Consider the following 18,957-nt stretch of genomic DNA (forward strand, 5'->3'; position numbering starts at 1 on the left):
CCATGGAGACCACAGCCAGGTGAGGGAGGCAGGTGGAGAAGGCTTTGTGCCATCCCTGCTCAGAGGGGTTTCTCAGCACAGCCCTGAAGATCTGCACATAGGAGAAAACAATGAACACAAAACAAGCAAAACCTAAACAGACACCAAGCAGTGAAATCCAAATTTTTCTGAAGGTGGAGTGTGAGCAGGAGAGTTTGAGGATCTGGGGCACCTCACAGAAGAACTGGCCCAGGGCACTGCCATGGCACAGAGGCAGGGAAAATGTATTGGCTGTGTGCAGCAGAGCATAGAGAAAGGCAGTGGCCCAGGCAGCTTCTGCCATGTGGGCTCAAGCTCTGCTGCCCAGGAGGGTCCCGTAGTGCAGGGGTTTGCAGATGGACACGTAGCGGTCGTAGCACATGACGGTCAAGAGGGAAAACTCTGCTCCCATAAAGAAGACAAATAAAAACACCTGAGCAGCACATCCTGCATAGGAGATGGTCCTGGTGTCCCAGAGAGAATTGTGCATGGCTTTGGGGACAGTGGTGCAGATGGAGCCCAGGTCGCTGAGGGCCAGGTTGAGCAGGAAGAAGAACATGGGTGTGTGCAGGTGGTGGTCGCAGGCTACGGTGCTGATGATGAGGCCGTTGCCCAGGAGGGCAGCCAGGGAGATGCCCAGCAAGAGGCAGAAGTGCAGGGGCTGCAGCTGCCGCGTGTCTGCCAATGCCAGCAGGAGGAAGTGCCTGATGGAGCTGCTGTTGGACATTTGCTATCTCTGGACATTGGGAACTGTTCATGGAGAAAAGTCAGTGACCGGTTTAGAGAAACTTCTTCCAGTAAAATCAAAGCCTTTTTCCATAGACCCTTCTCCTGTAACACTCTGACACCCTTTTCAATTTCCAGATTTTCCTTCAGCTCCAAGTGTGGAGCCCTGGCTGGTGCTGCCTGACTGGGACTTCATGTTCAGGGCAGCTACACACAGAGGTTTTTATAGTTCAGCCTTGCTGTGCAGATATAGGAGGGGCACAGGGACCTGTCCTCGTATTCCACTTTGGATCTCTGTTAATACAAAAAGCCCTGTCAGCATCTGCCTTCCCACTGCCAGAGAACAGGAATGGTATAGTCTCTTTAAATGTACTAGTGTTATTTACAGCTTTTCTTCATCTCCCCTGCTGATTATTTTTGGATGTCAGAAAGTCTTTGCATTTCTGCTGCCCTCAGGGAGAACAGTGAGTTCTCTGAGGCAAGGTGGTGAGTGGAGAGGGAGGGGAGGAAGTCTGTCACACTGTCACGTTCCAGGATTCTCTGGGTTTTCACCTTTCCCAGAGAGAGGATGATCACCGTCCCATGTTTCCTTTAAAAACCATCCTGACATTGCTGAGAGCAGATGGATCCCCACAGTCCAGCAAATGTCCATCCCCTTCTCAAGGTCTCAGCCCCACGTTTGTACCCAGGGACAGACAGGGCTCATTTCACCAACCCAACAGAATTTTCTCATCACAGACCTTCTGTGTCTCACCATGGGGCTTTTAGATAACACAGAGATGCTACAGGACAGGTTTGTATCATGGAGGGAAGCTCAAAGCTTGGACTGAAATCTCAGGGATATTCGAGGTGTCCTTATGCTGGCATTGGATGAAGGGAGATGCAGCTCCTTCCCTGGCTGCCCTGACAGCATTGCCCAGAGCCGGGCACTGGGAAGAGCGTCACCCTGAGCCAGCTGTGCCCCCCTGCCAGAGCCCCCAGGGCCGGGCAGCTGCTCCCAGCCCTGTGCTCTGCAGAGGGAACTGGGCCTGGGGCTGCAGAGCTGCCCCATGGCTCTGCTGCAGCTCTGCCTGCACAGGAGGGGCAGAGGCTTGGCTGGGGCACAGGAGGGATGGGGCTTGTTCAGAGGGAGGGGCTGCACTGGAGAGGGTCCTGTGGGCATGTCTAAACTCTCCCTGCCACAGCATTGCTGGGTTTTGTTTTCTCTCATTGCCTGATCTTTCTGATTCCTGGCGATTTTCCTCTGCAGGTGTTTCCCTGTGCCTGATCTCATTGTGCCACCACTCACAGACCCCAAATCTCTGTGCACTCTCCTTGGCCCTACAGAACCCTGTCTGTTTGCAGGGCGCTGGCTGGGGCAGGTTCTGTTTGCAGCTTGGAGAAAGGACAGCTCAGACTGAGCCTGATGTGTCCAGCAAAGGTGATGCTGGTGCTGCCCATGGGCAGAGTGGCTGAAAGTATATTAGGGATCTCCTGTGAATCTACAGAACACAAAAATAACAGTTCCAATGTCTCAGGAACGTTTAAAATTTCATAATTAATAGCTCATAATCGATCTTTAATATTAATCCCCCCGGTCCCTGCCATTTTCCAATATTAGGAAACTGAATACAAAGTCTTTGGAAATGTCCTAATTTTTAATGAAATCCTTGTATTGGAAATATTTTATGACTGACCAGCATTCCTCAGCATGTCAAAGCTTCCTGAGCATTTCACCTCCTCTGCACCAGAAATATTCAGAGTTTTACTCACAGAGTCTGGAGGCATTGGGATGTTCCAGCTTTAGGAGATGGCTCCAGGAGCTGCAGCTGCATTGTCCTGCAGCCAGAGGTTCCTGTGCCAAGGACTGGCAGTGACTGTGCCCCAGGCACTTCTCAGCACCTTCCCAGCCCTGACTGATTGAAGCTCTCTGTGCCTCTGTGCTGTGCCCGGGGTGGCTTCAGGCAGTGCCCCAGCCTGGCTGGGCGGGGAGAGGAGCTGCTCCTCAGCAGAAATGACTTTTTGAAGCTCTCCTTGGTTTCCCAGGAGCTGCCTCTGGGCAAGGAGGCCAGCCCAACTCATCAGCACAGACACAGCACAAGGACTTTATTGACCCTCTTGGGGCTTTGGTGTTGTTTACATCAGACTCAGTCCCTGAGAGTGTCTTCAAAAAACTTCTGAAGAACTCAAAGTTAAATTGAAACTCTGAAGCTTCTTGATGTTTTTATGGGTCTCACTGAGGAACACAACTGGGAAAGTGTCCCCAAATTCCAGTTAGAGCAGAACACTGGAGGCAGTGATGACAGCTGAGGACAAACAAGGAAAAGATGTCTCTGGTGCTGAGCAAAGCTGGATGCAAAGGGCCAAGGCCTGAGCCCCAGCCCCTGGCCAGGCAGATCCTGTCCCTCCCTCCTTGCTCAGGGCCCTTCCCGGGATGGGCACTGGCATGTGGGGATATGCAATGCCAAGGGCAGGAGCATGGGGCGGCCCCTGCCAGGCTGCTGAGCAGGGACGAGGAGGCAATGAGGCCCCAGGCCTGCAAGGGTCACTTGTCTCCTGCTCCTGCCTCAGGCCCAGGGCCAGCAGCCATGGCCAAAGTGCTGCCCAAGTTGGCTCTGGCAGGGCTGTCTTGCAGCTGCTGCCCATCCCTGTGCCCTGTGCAGCCCAGGCTGTCCCACGGTGTCCCTGCCCTGCGCCTCTGTCCCTGCAGGCTGTCGGCATCCCCCGGCTGCCCCACCTGGCTGGCCCCTTCCTTTGCTGACAGCTCTGCCTCCTGCCTGCCCCGGCCCGCCCACACAGAGCCCTGGGCTGCTCAAGGCGCCTGCTGGGGGATGTGTTGCACCACAGCCCTGCCCTGGGAGGGAAATTTGTTTCTCTTTGGGTTCTGTCTGGCCCTCCCTATCTGCCCTTTGCATTAATTCTTTCTTTTTCTGTCTGTTCTCTACTTTGTCAGAAGGATCCATCACCTCTGAAACCTCTCTTAAATCCTTCCCAAGCCTCTCCTCTGCTGTCCTCCATCTCCACCCCACTGAGCAGAGAGCTGCTTTGTCCCTATATTGTGCTCATGTGCTTGAGGCCTCCAAACCCCATCTTGGGAGATCTCTCAGCCCTCTCCAATGTATTCGCAAATGAAAATATTCTGCTCATAGTCTAAGAAAATCACCTCAGGACAAGACCAGTCAGACCTGTGTGTCCTGGCTACTTTTGCCTTGGAGCAATCCTTGGATGGATGGAATTTTTTAGGCCGAATTTCAGTTTTGCCCATGGGCACTTTGATGTGAACAACGATTCTCTTCCATTGGAAGGAAAATAGATGCCCAGTGTTTCAGGGGCAAATGAGCAGCAGCCACCAAGGGCCAAGGCAAGCCAGACCTTTCTGGAATTGCAGCTTGTGCGTGAGAGAAATCCTTGGATACACATAATTTGGGAGGTAGAATACAAGATTTGGCCACTGGTCCCTTGATGATAAGGCCATTTCTTTTCCATCTGAAGGAAAGCAGAGAGCCCCAGGGTTTGATGGTAGATGAGAAGCAGCCCCTAGGAGGCCAAGCCAGCCAGACTCGTCTCTCCTGGCAGCTTTTCATTGGGACCTATCCTTGGATATCTGAAATTCAGGGGCCAGATCTCAAATTTGGCCACAGCCCCTGGACGAGGAGACTCTTCTATTTCCATCACAAGGAAGGCAGAAAGCCCCAGTGTTTCAGGGGTAGATGACAGGTGGCCATCAGAGCCCACAGCACCAGCCAGAGCTGGCAGGTTTTTGTCTGGGAGAAACCCTTCATATAGTGAATATATTAGGAGGAGTAGCAATTCTGGCCATGGAGGAATAAGAAGATTCTTTTCCATAGGAAGGAAAGCACAGAACCCCAGTGCATCAGGGGCTGATGAAGTGCAGGCACCAGAGACCAAGGCCAGCCAGATCTGTCTGTAATGGCAGCTTTTGTGTAGGGGCAATAATTGGATATAGGACTTTTGGTGGTAGAAACCCAATTTCAACCATGGGCACCTGGTGAAGGATGGTTCTTTTCCCTTAGGATGGAAAGGGCAGAGCCCCAGTGTTTCAGGGCAGAAGTCAGGCAACCACCAGAAGCCAAGGCCAGCCAGACCTGTCTGCACTGGGAGATCTTGTCTGGGAGAAAAAACCCTTGAATGCAGGAATTTTGGAGGACAAGTACAAGTTTTGGTCATGGGTGCTTGTGCAGGAGGGATATTTCTTTTCTTCCATAGGAAGGAAAGCACAAAGCCCCAGTGTCTGAAGGCAGATGAGACCCAGCTTTCAAGAAGACAAGGGCAGCCAGACCTGTCTGTAATGGCAGCTTTTATGTGGGAGAAATCCCTGGATATTGGGAATTTTGGAGGGGGAATCCCATTTTGGCCATGGATGCTTGAATGAGAAGAGAAGTTCAGCAGTTCTTTCCCATTCGAAGGAAAGCCCAGAGCCCCAGGGTTTCAGGGGTACAAGAGAAGAGACCCTTGACATGCCAAGGGCAGTTGGACCAGTCAGGCCAAGCCAAACAGACCTATTCCCTGTTCCCTTGGATCCATGGAGCCCTGCAGTGTCACAGTTGTGGTGTCATATTGGATCCTTGGTTCCATGAGGCCCAGATGTATCACACTGGCCTCTTGTTTCCATGGGGCTCCGGAGTGTCACAATGGTCCCTGGCTTCCATGAGCCTTGCAGTGTCACAGGGGTCTCCTTGGTGCTGCAGTGGCACAATGGACCCTTGGTTCCATGGGGACTCACAGTGTCTGAAGGGTTTCCTTGGTTCCATGAGGCCCTGCAGAGCCCCTTGATTCAACGAGGCCTCCAAGTGTCATCATGGTCTCCAGGATTCCATGAGGCCCCACAATGTCCCAATGGACCTTTGGTTCCATGGGGTCCTGCACTGTTCCATGGATCCTTAGTTCCATGGGGCCCTTGAGTGTCCCAATGGATTCCTTGGTTCCATGGTGCCACACAGTGTGACAACTGCCCCTTGGCCTGCCAAGACCCCACAGTGTCACAATGATTCCTTGCTTCCATGAGGCCTTGTAGTGTCACAATGGTCTCCATGATCCCATAAGGCCTTGCAGTGTCACAACAGACCATTGGTTTCATGGAGCCCCACAGTGTCACTATGGTCCCCTTGGCTCCACAAGGCTCTGACGTGCCATGATTGCCCTTTGGTTTCTCAAGGCCACCAAGTGTAAAAATGACCTCCATGGTTCCATCAGACTCTGCTGTATCACAATGGCTCTTGCTTCCATGAGGCCACACAGTTTAACAATGGACCCTTGGTTCCATCAGGCCTTGCTGTGTCACAATGGACTTCTGGTTCCATAAGCTCTCACACTGCCAGCAGCAGTCTCCTTGGTGCTGCAATGTCTCCATGGACCCTTTGTTCCATGAGGTTCTGCAGTAGAACACGCTTACCTTGGTTCCATGAGGTTCTGCAGTGTCACAATGGACCCATGGTTCCACCAGGCCCTGCTGTGTCACAATGGCCCCTTGGTTCCAAGAGCATTCTCAGGGTCACAATGGTCTCCTTGGATCCACAGTATCACAATGGACCATTGGTTCAATGAGGCCCCAATGTGCCAAAATGGATTTTGGTTCCACGGGGTTCTGCTGTGTCACAATGGACCCTTGGTTCCATGAGTTTGCACAGTGTCACAGCTGATTCCTTGGTTCTGTGAGGCCCCACTGCCACCAAATCTCTGAGATATCCGAAAAAACCTCCTTAACAGTCATTTGCTATTTCAGAGGGAATCATGTATTCAGGCCTGAGGTCCAACATGGGATAACTCCTAACCCTATGTGGACATGTAATTCTACCAGTATGTTGCTTATATACAGTCCCTAAATGTGAATTACAATTTACCCATTTCCATAAAACCCACCCTAAGTTCCCAGAAAACTCCTTGTTTTCTCTATTCCTGCCCCCTTGTGTCAGATGTCTTCTCCTCTTCCAACCATCCTTGCTGGGAAAGCAGCCCCTGCATGCCTTGTTCCTGTGCTGGAAGTTCACAGGCAGGGTAAAAATGGAATGAACCCTTTTGGTATCAGCCCCAGGCTTTGTGTGGGCAGGCAGGGGCAGGCAGGAGGCAGAGCTGTCAGCCAAGGAAGGGGCCAGCCAGGTGGGGCAGCCGGGGGATGCCGACAGCCTGCAGGGACAGAGGCGCAGGGCAGGGACACTGGGGGACAGCCTGGGCTGCACAGGGCACAGGGATGGGCAGCAGCTGCAAGACAGCCCTGCCAGAGCCAACTTGGGCAGCACTTTGGCCATGGCTGCTGGGCCTGGGCCTGAGGCAGGAGCAGGAGACAAGTGACCCTTGCAGGCCTGGGGCCTCATTGCCTCCTCGTCCCTGTTCAGCAGCCTGGCAGGGGCCGCCCCATGCTCCTGCCCTTGGCATTGCATATCCCCACATGCCAGTGCCCATCCCGGGAAGGGCCCTGAGCAAGGAGGGAGGGACAGGATCTGCCTGGCCAGGGGCTGGGGCTCAGGCCTTGTCCCTTTGCATTCCTCAAACACATCCAGCTTTGCTCAGCACCAGAGACATCTTTGCCTTGTTTGTCCCCAGCTGTCATCACTGCCTCCAGTGCTCTGCACTAACTGGAACCTGGGGACACTTTCTCAGTCGTGTCCCTCAGTGGAACCCATAAAAACGCCAAGGAGCTTTGGAGTCTAAATTTAACTTTGAGTTCTTCAGAAGTTTTTTGAAGACACTCTCAGGGACCGAGTCTGATGTAAACAACACCAAAGCCCTGAGAGGGTCATTAAAATTTTCCTAGTCCAATTATGGAGAAAGATTTCAAGGACCTTGTAAGAAATACAGATTTCTATTTTAAGGGATGTATTTTATTTTATTTCTCTTTAGAGTAGAGTTGATTGCATAATTCTGTTATTGATATTGACCCAGGGTCTCTCCTCAGCAGCTCTGGCCTGCTCACAGGAGCTGTGTCTGGTGCTCTGATCCAGTGTGGACAACCTTGCTCCACATTGCCCAGCCCCATCCTGTCTGTCCTCACTCCCCTGGGCCCTGCTGTGCTTGGAGAGTTGGCTGCACTCAGCCTAAGAGGGGTTTTCACTTTTGGGGGCTTTTTGAAGCAATCTGAACGTCCTGATTTTCCCCACTGCAAACAGACACACTGCACCGGTGTGTGCCAGCCCAAGGTGCCGCCAAAGGCACTGCAGAGCTGCCCTGGACCAGCTGTGAGGGTGGATCATCAGCCCAAGCTGCACTGGGCCACTGCAAGGGGCTGTGGCCATGGGCACTGCACTGACCCCACTGCTTGGTTTGGCTGCCATGGCCACCGAGAGAAATTAAACTGTCCTTGGAAACACTGGGGAGGCCTGGGACCTACTGGGGAACACTGGAACGCTGTGGGAGACACTGGGACATACTGGGAGTGACACTGGGGGATACTGGGAGAAACTGGGGACACTGGGGATTTTGCACGGAAGACTGGGGACACTGGGGCATCCTGTGGATGACATTGGGAGGAACTGGGAACAACTGGGAATGAACTCGAGTGTGTTGGGATAGATTGGGCTGCACTGGGAGGAACTGGAGGGGCACTGGGGTTGAACTGCGTTCTACTTGGGATGAAATGGACTTTACTGGGTTTATACTTGTCTGTACTGGGAAGGAACTGGGCTGTAGTGAAAGAGACTGGAGGAGGGTGATTTGGCTGTTCCCACCTACAACGCATCCCATTTGCCGAGGCTCCCGCCCATCAGCAGTTGCAGCTAATCAGCACCTGGGATCCGGGTCTGGGGGCAGTGTCTAGATGGGCGCCATATTTCTTTTTGCCTACATCTCCCATCATGCGCCGCGGCCAGATACAGCCGCATTGAAGCCGGGACTACAACTCCCTTAATGCACTGCGCTCCAAAGAACCCCGGGATCCGCCCCCATATGTCCCATAAGTGTCCCCCAGACCCTCCAGGATCCCTCAGTGCCTCCTCAGCGCCCATTTGGGACCCCCCCCAAAAGCGTCCCCGGATCCCCTGAGTGCTCCCAACCTCACAGATGCCCGGTACAGCCACTTCTGGGAATTCATCTCCTCTCATCCCCCGCGGCCCCAGAGCCCCTCAGAACAGTCCCGCGCCTAAAACTCCTGCTGTGATCCGGGCCCTAAAGGGCCCGGTTAGAGATCCCAGACCTCCTCCCAAGGGCTCCGAAGACGTTTACGTTCCCCTCAAGGGCCTCAAGTCGCGGCTCGGACACAAAAGTGTCCCCCAAGAGCCTTCTCTGACCTCCAAATATCGTGTTCGAGCCACTTTCGGGACTACAGCTCCCATCATGCTCCGCGGCGAACGTCCGGCGCTATTCCAGACGAGACTTCATCTCCTGTCGTGCCCCGCGCCCCACCGAGAGCCATTGTAGCTGCACCTAGAACTCCCGTGATGCTCCGCGGCTCCGTTAAACCGTATGATACCCGCGCCTACAACTCCCATCAACGCCCGCGCCCCAGAGAGCCCCGTTCGAGGCCCCCAAGGGCCCGCCCAGATCTCGAAAGACCCCAAAATCCCCTCCCTGACCTCCAAGGGCCCTCCTGGACCCCCAAGTGCTGCCCCGGACCCCGAACTGTCCCTCAGAATCTCTGAGTGCCCCTTCAAGTGCACACCCGGCTCCCCCAAGTGTCCTCCAGACCCTCAAGTTCTCTCTGAATTCCCTCCCCAGACCCAAAACTGCCCCAAATGTGTTCCCGAAACGTCTCCATGGACTTCAAGGTGCCCTCACCAACCCTCCCCCCGGCCCTGTATTTTTTTGTAAATATTGTAAAAAGAATTTTAAAAAAACGACAAAAAGAGTGCAAATGTATCTAATTACCAGAAAGAGGAATAAATAAATTACTGCTAGAACTTAATTAATTAATGAAGGTGTGAAAAACCCCAATCACTTGTTTTTAAAATTTTAAAAGTTTAATACTAATATAATGGTTATAAAAATAGTAATACAAGTTGAGTAATAATAATTTGGACAATTTGAATTAGGATAATATGAGACAATAAAGAGAAAGAGTTACGGACATCCAGGTACCTTTTTCTTGGCAGCACGAGACCAGTAAAGGACGCCCGTTATCAAAGGATTAACCCTGAAACCAATAGCCCGTTGTATAGTCATAGACTTCATACATGATGCATAAATTCCAGTCAAATACAGGATTCTGTCTGGTCATCATCAAATTCTTCCTTCTAATCTGAACAGAGCCTTTGAGGCAGGAAGAAGTTTGTTTCTTCTGATAAGAGGGCAAAAAATTCTTTTTCTCTGAAATATTTAGGTGTCCTGGGGCTGCTATCTGCTGTGAGTGCCTCATTCTGTTCTTAAAAATCCCACTAACATAGTTCCTATTTTAACTACAAAAGCTACCTTTTAATTACAAGACTACATATAGTATTAAAATGTTATTACAGCACTACTAATCAAGAAATCAAAATACATGTGGCAAATATCTGCATAGAGCCATATAATATGCACTTTTAATAAAGGGAATTGTCTTACTTAGAAACATTGAGCATTCATTTTCTCGGCTACTAAAAATGCATTGGTTTTTTCTATATAAATATAAAGACAAGGTAATAAAAACCAATAGTGTAGTTATAAATATAAATAAATATAATAATTATATACATAATAAAATATTAACATTAAATAATGCATTGCAGAATAAAAATTAATAAATTCCATGAACATTTTTGGATATTTTGGGATCTCAGTGAGGTTGGGGGTGCGGGTCAAGATCACTTGGGGAACGCTTCTGTCACCTCTTCAATGAACTGAAAAATAATAAAATGCACCCTTGATTAAAAACCAATCAGGAGGTGCATTTTGGAATCTCCCTCCTGAAGACAACTCCAAACTGACTCCAATCACTGCACAAGCCCTGGAGACTCAAAGACAATGGAAGGGAGACCAAGAGCTCCTGAGGCCTTTCTGTATTTTAATCAGCCCCACGCTGGATTTGGGGCTGGCTCCAGGAGCCTCAGGCACGCAGAGAAGGATGGAGAAGCTGCTCAGGGAGTCAGCAGCAAAACTCCAAGTGCCTTGGAGCATGGCTGGGCCCCAGGGAGGGCAGGGAGTGCCAAAGGCTGCCCAGGGCCTGGTGAGAGCAGATCCTTGAGGGCAGGATTGCAGGGAGCCCAAGGCTCTGAGCAGGGAACTGCAATGCTGAGCAAGGCCTGGCTTGGCTGCAGGAAGCAGAAAGGCCAAGCCCCAAGCCCAGCCTGGGCCAGCAGGGCCTGTCCCTCACGGCTGCCTTGGGGCTCTTGGTGGGCCAGGGGGATGTGAGGGGCAGCAAGGACAAATGGCATCAACCTGCAGCCCCTGCCAGCTGTGATAAATAGGGCCAGGAGAGCAGCTCCTTTAAAAGGCCTTTATTAAAGTCAGCTCTGGGTGGGGAACCCGAGGGGTTGCGCACACTGCCACTGCTCCCACTGGACAACACTGAGGAGGAGGAGTGCAGCTTTGTCTTTCGGCACATCTGGGGCTTCCGTCCTCACGAGAGTCCTCAGGAAGGTGATGTTGGCTCTTAGTCCAGGGGTATCTTTCAAGCTGGGTACTATCAAAGTTATGGTGACAGGACAGAATCCAGCTCTGGTCTAGAGTGGGTGACTTAGTGTGGTTCTGGTGGGTTAAAGTCAAAGTTTATGTGCTGGTTTGTTGTTTTGAGAGGGTTCATATAGTTCCCACAGCCTTTCATTTGAATTCAGTCCGGGTGCAAGTCCTCCGGGGAGCAGGGGAGCAGGGGAAGTGGTTCCGATGGGAATGGAGACAAATCCCGGGTGAGAGGGAAAGGGGTACAAATACAGAGTATGACGGGGAGAGATACAAATACAGGGTAAAATTGTAACATCTAACAGCGGCAACTAAAGGCAAGTCTTAGAATTCTAACATTCAATGTTTAGCAGCAGACTAATATGGGGTACAAATAGAGAGTATGACAAGGAGAGATACAAATAGAGGGTAATATAGCAACATTTAACAAGGGCAACTAAAGTCAAGTCCTAGAACTCTAACATTCAATGTTTAACAACAGACCAACACTTCAAATTAAGACCTTATCAACTTCATTAACATCAACTACCAATTGCTACTCTGAAAAAGAGCTGTCATCTCCAGGATTTTCATTCCTCACAATATATCCCCTCTTTCTTTTTGATCGAGTTTAAGCCCGCATCAATTTGTAATTTCTGTTTTGTGGACATAAAACTTCTGTAATTTCTGATACTGGTCATAAACTCTTTTAGCTGTTTTATGTCCTCCTTCTTGACTTTCAATCATCATTATTTTGGTTTTGGCTTGAGCAGTTGTTTCTGAAACCTCTGTACTAGCTTGAATTGTAGATGATATAATCTTATTTAAACATGGGAGTAGGCAAGGTAAGACTATTAAACTTATTAATGCCGCCACTACTATAAAGATTACTTTCTTCCACCATTTCCCTTTAAAAGACCAAAAATCATCCCACCAACTAGTGCCTATTAGGGGAGTCCACTCCTGATATCCCACATATGCTATTTTTCGTATTTCTGTTGAGATGTTTCTTATTACCTCACTTCTATCATCGATTTTCAGGCAGCACTCTGATGAATTAAATTTTACACATATCCCTCTTTCATCGGTTACTAAGTAATCAACTGCAAGTCGAATTTGGTAGATGACAGTTCTAGTTTGGGCCAATTGGTAATTAATATGGTCAAGGACAAGTGATGTTCTTTTGGGCACTACTTCTAGTACTGCCTGGAGTCGAATGATCCTACTGAGCATGTAAATTGGAGTACGATATCCCCAGGATCCATCCTGGGCCCAGGTTGCAGGTCCATATGTGTTAATTATCTCTTCTGCTGTCCAGATTGTTCCCTTCCAGGTTTGTTTCCCCCCCAATCAATTATATTCCTCTTTTTCCAGTTAGTCTTTCTCAAATTGTCATACAATGGAACCCCTAAACTTGACCCTGATTCCTTTGGCAATAGAAAGAAAGCAGGTTTGATGACACCTAAAGTGCAGCTTCCCATCCAGTCTCCTGGAAGAGTAGTATAGGCTGTGTTGCCACAAATCCAAAATAGATGATCGGGGGCTTTCCAAAAGATATCTCGGACTTCCCAAGGGTATTCTCAATATTTACATATTTGTCTTATTCCCCAAAAGGGGTTTACCCCTTTTTCTGCTCATTTGTGCAGCCTATAGCCTTCAGGATAAATGCACCCCTTTTCCTTTTTCCCAGTGGACCATTATTGATTTGGCTCTTGGGGAATCCATCTAGCATTTAAGTATTCAATCTTTAGATACCTCTTGCATGCCACCTTTCCCACTGGGGTATTATATCTCTTCCCTGCCCTTATTATGCATTCTTCCCCAATTACTTTAGATTTTAAGTCCCATTGTTCTTTCCTTCTTTGTCCTAAAATGTGAGGTTTCTGTCCTGATTGTTCCCACCTTAGAACTTCTAATGGTCCTAAACTAATTCCCACCCATGGCCAAATTTCTGTCATTTTAGTACTCCCACAGACCCAGCAGCTGGTTAGATTTAGTTCCTTACCAATTCTTTCAACTAGGTCTAGGAATAGGTTCTTCCCTAAGGGCATTTCTATTTCATCCTTTTTGGTGGTTACTGTTAATTGTCTTTCCTTTATTAGATCTTTCAGTCCTTCCTGATTACTTTCATGCTCAAAACAAAACCAAGTTTTTCCTACAGGGCATTCTCCAAGTAAGCGTTGCCTAAATGAGGCAGTGCTTCTCGCAATCCAATAGACTTTCCCATCCTCTTGACAGGTAAATAACTGGGAGTAGTTAAAAAATAAGGATTTACATTGGTGTGAACCCTTATCAGTGACCCAAGGTTCTCCCCATCGTGTAGGGGGTGATAGTACATGGATTTTCCTTACTCCCTATACTTTCCATAAACAGGAATAACACCAGTCCTCCCAAGAGTCCAGTATGAACCATTGCTATGATCTCATCCAGCCTTGCCTCTTAGGACTGGGGAACTTTCTCCCTTCTCTTTCCTCCCACTTTCTATCAATTTAATAGCTCCCGAGGAATGTTCTGTAGGAGAGTAGGTTTGAAACCCCCAGGGTTTTCCTTGGAGAAAAGATAGATTATTAGAACTCTATTGGTGATATAACCTTTTGAACTTAAGTATCATACTAACATTTAATTCTTATAACTCTTCAACTTGTAACCTTGAACAGTTAAAAAGAGATGGAGGAACCCATTCTCTATATTCATGATAATATATGAAATCTTTACACCAAACAGTTAACAAAATGTTCACTCTAATCTCTAATCCAATAATATCATAATATACTCCAAAACAAATGAAGGCTCCAACACAAACTAAAAATTCTACATTCATAAGTCAACAACAAAAACAATAAATAATAATGACTTGAATAAAAAGTATAACAATTTTAATATATTAGTCTCTTGTACTTTTATCAGTCTTTCTAAGCAACCTTTGGTCTCTTTCTAAAGGTAACTTTGAGATTGTCCGAGTTTGGGATTTCAACCCACATGTAAGCGTCTGTAGCTGGTGCTGTTGGATCCAGTCTGCTGTTTGGTGGGGGTGGTACCGGTCCTTTGACTGGAGTGATGTGAGTCCAGCCTCTTTCTCGTGTCCTTCCTGCAATGTGTGTCATGAGTAATACCTGGAAGGATCCTTCAGATTTTGGAGTTAATGGGGTATTACTCCATGACTTCATTAGTACCCAATCTCCCAGACTTATTTGGTGCACATCTGTATCAAGGGGGGAAGTTTGGGGAAGATATCCTCTTTTTCTCAGACTCTCTAGGGTCTTTCCAATGGTTTATATTTACTTTCAGGTAGCTGTTTCCCCTTCAAAATAGTCCCCACTACTATATGGAGTCATTAAAAATGGGAGTGCAAATATCATTTTATAGGGCGGAACCCCTATATCTGATCAGGGTCCTGTCCTGATCCTTAAAAGGGCAAGGGGTAGACATTTGAGCCAGTTCATCTACATTTCTGCAATTAATTTTGGTAATATATTTGTGAGGGTTTTATTCATTCTTTATACCCTCCCAGAGCTCTGGGGATGCCATGGGGTATGTAATCTCCGTTTTATTCCTAAAGCCTCAATTATTTTATGTAATACTTGTGCGATAAAGTGTGGTCCCCTATCTGAATCAATATTGTTCACCAACCCATATTGGGGATTGATGTTAGAATTCTAAGATAATCTTGGCTACTATTTCCACTTTTCCGGTCTCTTTTCTTGTTGGAAAGGCTTCTACCCAATGAGTAAGGTGGTCAACTATTACCAATAAGTGTTATAAGTGTTTGCAACTCTGTACAGGGGGCATTTCAGTAAAGTCTATTTGAATGTTTTGGAATAGTCTTTGGGCTAATTCTTTTCCCCCTCGCATGGTCTACCTCATCATTTTGATTTAGTTTTTGGCAAATTAGGCACCCCTCAGTTACTGCTTTTGCTACTTCATGTATTCCGATACATATGTTTTCTCTTAAATAGTGATCACATAACCCTTGGACTCCCCCAATGGGTTAATTCCTGTATCTCTGTTAACATTTTCTGGGCTAGGGCTTTATTTAAAAATTTACGCCCATCTGGTGTCAACCACTCCCCTTGGTTCCCCTGATGCATTTTTAATTTTTTTATTGCTTTTAGTTCTTTCTCACTGAATACTAGTTTTCCTTTCCTTTCTTTGCCTAACACTTTGTTTAACCTGAGTAATTTCACTGGCTCCCCTGGGTTTAACGCTGCCTCCTTAGCCACTTGGTCAGCTAACTGATTCCCTTTTTCCTCGATGGTATCCCCTTTCTGATGTCCCTTAACATGTACCACTGCAATCTCTGCAGGTTTAGGTAGAGATTCTAATATTGATCTTATCAGTTCTGTGTGCACCAAGTTTTTTCCTTTGGAGTTCAGATACCCACGTTCCTCCCAAATGTTTCCAAATGTATGAACGATTCCAAAGGCATACCGTGAGTCAGTGTAAATTGTCCCTTGGCCCCCTTCCAATAAGTCAAGTCCCCTCTTTAAGGCATAGATTTCACAACACTGAGCTGACCAATTAGAAGGCAGTTTGCCCTTCTCAGTAAATCTCATGTCTTCCTTTTCTGTAGTTTCAATTATTGCATATCCAGACATCCTTTTACCCTCGACTACTCTCAAAGACCCATCAGTAAATAATTTTATTCCATAAGGTAGAGGTATCTGTTCTAGATCTTCCCTAACTTTTGTCAGAAACTCCACTAGTTCCAAGCAGTTATGCTCTGGATTTAGAGTTTTTATGCACTGGATTTAGAGTTTTAGAGGTTACCAGCTCTAGGTTATTAGCATCTATTAAGATTATTTCATACTTTAATACTCTGGAGTCAGTAAGCCACTTCTGAGCCCTTTGGCCTTAAAATTGTTTTTAGGTCATGTGGTGTATGGATTCTTATTCTACATCTCAGGGTGAGTTTTTGAGTCTCTTCAATTAAGGTGGTTGCTGCAGCAACTGCTTGAATACAGGTGGGCCACCCCCTAGCTACTGGGTCTAGCAGTTTGGAGATGTAAGCTATTGGTTTCTTACACCCTCCCCACTCTTGGGCTACCACCCCATATGCAATTCCTTTTTCGGTATTTACAAATAGGTCAAATTCTTTTTCCAGATTAGGCAAACTTAGAACAGGTGCTGAGGTTTGTTTATCTTTCAAATTATTTAGTTTTTTGTCATCCTCATTTCTCCATTCTGTTGGGTCAGCGTTTACTAATTTGTCATATAAAAATTTTACACTTTGGGTATTTTGGTCTAACCATAACTTACAGTACCCAAATAAGCCTAATAGTTTTCTGACATCTCTCTTAATAGGACTTAATTTCTTATATCCTTTCCCAATTATGTGTCCCAGATTAGTAACTTCCACAAATTGCAATTTATTCTGAGATACTTTTAAACCCTTTGCTCTTAGGAAATTTAAAAGGCGTATACTTGTTACCCTGACATTATTCCGTTCCTCTCCAGATATTAATAAGTCATCTACATATTGTAGAATTTGTACTTCGCTCTCAGGGTTGAATTGTTCTAAAAGCCCTTCTAAAGCTTGCTCAAAGAGATCTGGGGACTAGGTACATCCTTGGGGTAGGCACATCCACCTTAATTGTTGTTTCCTCCTCTTCTCTGGATGTTCCCACTCAAACACGAAACAATCCCTACATTCCTCAGCAAGAGGACATGCCCAAAATGCATCTTTAAAATCTATAATAGTAAACGAGGCATGCTCCCTTTGGATCTGACTTAAGAGGGTGTAGGGATTTGGGACCACTGGATGCCTGGTTATAGTTCTCTTATTTTTCTTCCTTAAGTCTTGGACCAATTGGTATTTTTCCATCTGCCTTCTTGATTGCTAAAATAGGGGTGTTGTGGGGAGACATACATGGCTCCAGGATACCTTCCTCTAATAGCTGCTCAATCATAGGGGTCAGTCCCTTTTTTCCCTCAATAGACATTGGGTATTGCTTTACTTGAACGGGAGGAATTCCTTTTTGCATTTCAATTCTTATTGGTGGGATGTCTAGATAGCTCCTCTTTCCTTCTCCTGCCCAAACCTCTGGGTTTATCTGCTCTGTATCACCTGATGTCAATTTCATGATCTGAACCATCATTCTCCCATCCTTTGGGATAATCCCCACTCCTAATGAGACTTGTAGGTCCCTTCGTAGTAAATTACTTTCTAGATTAGGTAAATAGATAAAGTCAGCCACACACTGCCTTCCGTTTCCTTTAATTTCTACGTTTTCAGCTATGGAGGCTCTAAATGGTTTTCCCTCTGCTCCCATCACCTCACAGACCTTTCTCCCAGTTGTCACTCCTGTGGGTAATTCCTTTATACTTGATCTATCTGCTCCGGTATCAACTAAAAGTTCAAATTCCTCACTTTGGGGACCGACTTCAAAGTTTACCAGAGGCTCTTCTTGATGGTACATTGGGTCCCCTAGCATGTAAAGCCCCTGACACCCCTTGTTGTCATCCCTCAGGAGTCTCTCAAGAGCCTCTTGTTCTTTTACCATTGCCTCATCCAAAGAGAGTTTATTGCAATCCCTTCTTATGTGTCCTATCTCTCCACAAGAATAACATTTCCTGTTGCTCAGTGGTGCCCCTGGTCTCTTGTTTGTATCCACCCATGGAGGTAGTATAGGTTTATCTTTGGGTGTTTCAAAGGAGGACTTTCGTCCATTTTCATTGATTCTCGATGGTTGTCCCTGCTGATCTCTTTACGCCTAGACTTTCCCTGTCTACAGCTACCATGATTCTAGCTTTAGCTTTAGTTTTTTCTTCTTCTCTCCTTAAATATATCCTTAAAGCTTCCTTTAACAGTTCATTTATTCCCTTCTCCTGCCAGTCGTCCATTTTCTCTAACTTTCTCCATATGTCCAGCCACAATTTTGTAACAAATTGCACTTTTAGAAGTACTTGGCCTTAAGAGCTATCAGGATCTATATTGGAATATAATTGGAAGTTCCTCTTTAATCTATTAAGCCAAGTAGCTGGGGTTTCATTCTTTTCTTGCATGTTATCAAAAGCTAGTTTTGTGTTATTACTTCAGGGAACTGATTTCTTTATTCCTTTAACCATCAGAGACCTATACTCTTCCATGTTCATTCTATCTTCCTCTTCATTAGAGTCCCACTCAGGGTCCTGTAAGGGTAATTTCTGGTCACTGGGATCTCCTGAACGATTTTCTCACTCCCAGATCCGCATTCCTGTGTCCCTGATCATCCTCACTTCTTCAGCGCTGAACAAAATTTTAAAAATAGAGTTCAGCTCTCCCCAGGTGTAAATGTTAAGGCCTAGAAATAGATTTACTTGGTTCGATATTCCTACTGGATCCTCCACTAAGTTCCCTAACTCCTTTTCAAAGCCTCGAATTTCAGTGGCTGTTTATGGGGCATTCACAAACCCAAGTCCCCCACGTATCCCACCCATGGGGACTTCTCTAAGAGGAAAAAGCTTCTCCACTTTAGATGTTTTAGATTGTGTATTACAGTAAGGTCCCTCCGTGAGGTTACCCTTCTGGGAAGAAACAGGAGGAGTGGGGCTAGTTGACTTATACTAACTGGGTTAGAGATGGAGGTGCTCACCTCCCAGTTAGGAGGGAGCAATGGTACAGCAGTAGGTAAGGGGAAAGAGACTGAACCCGTAGGAAGGGACACTGGAGGTGAGGCTGGAGAGACAGTTGAAGAGGCTGAGGGGGAGACTGGAGAAATAACTGGATTAGAGGGA

This window comes from Melospiza melodia, unplaced genomic scaffold, assembly GCF_035770615.1.
Source record: "Melospiza melodia melodia isolate bMelMel2 unplaced genomic scaffold, bMelMel2.pri scaffold_47, whole genome shotgun sequence".
Taxonomy (NCBI): Eukaryota; Metazoa; Chordata; class Aves; order Passeriformes; family Passerellidae; genus Melospiza; species Melospiza melodia.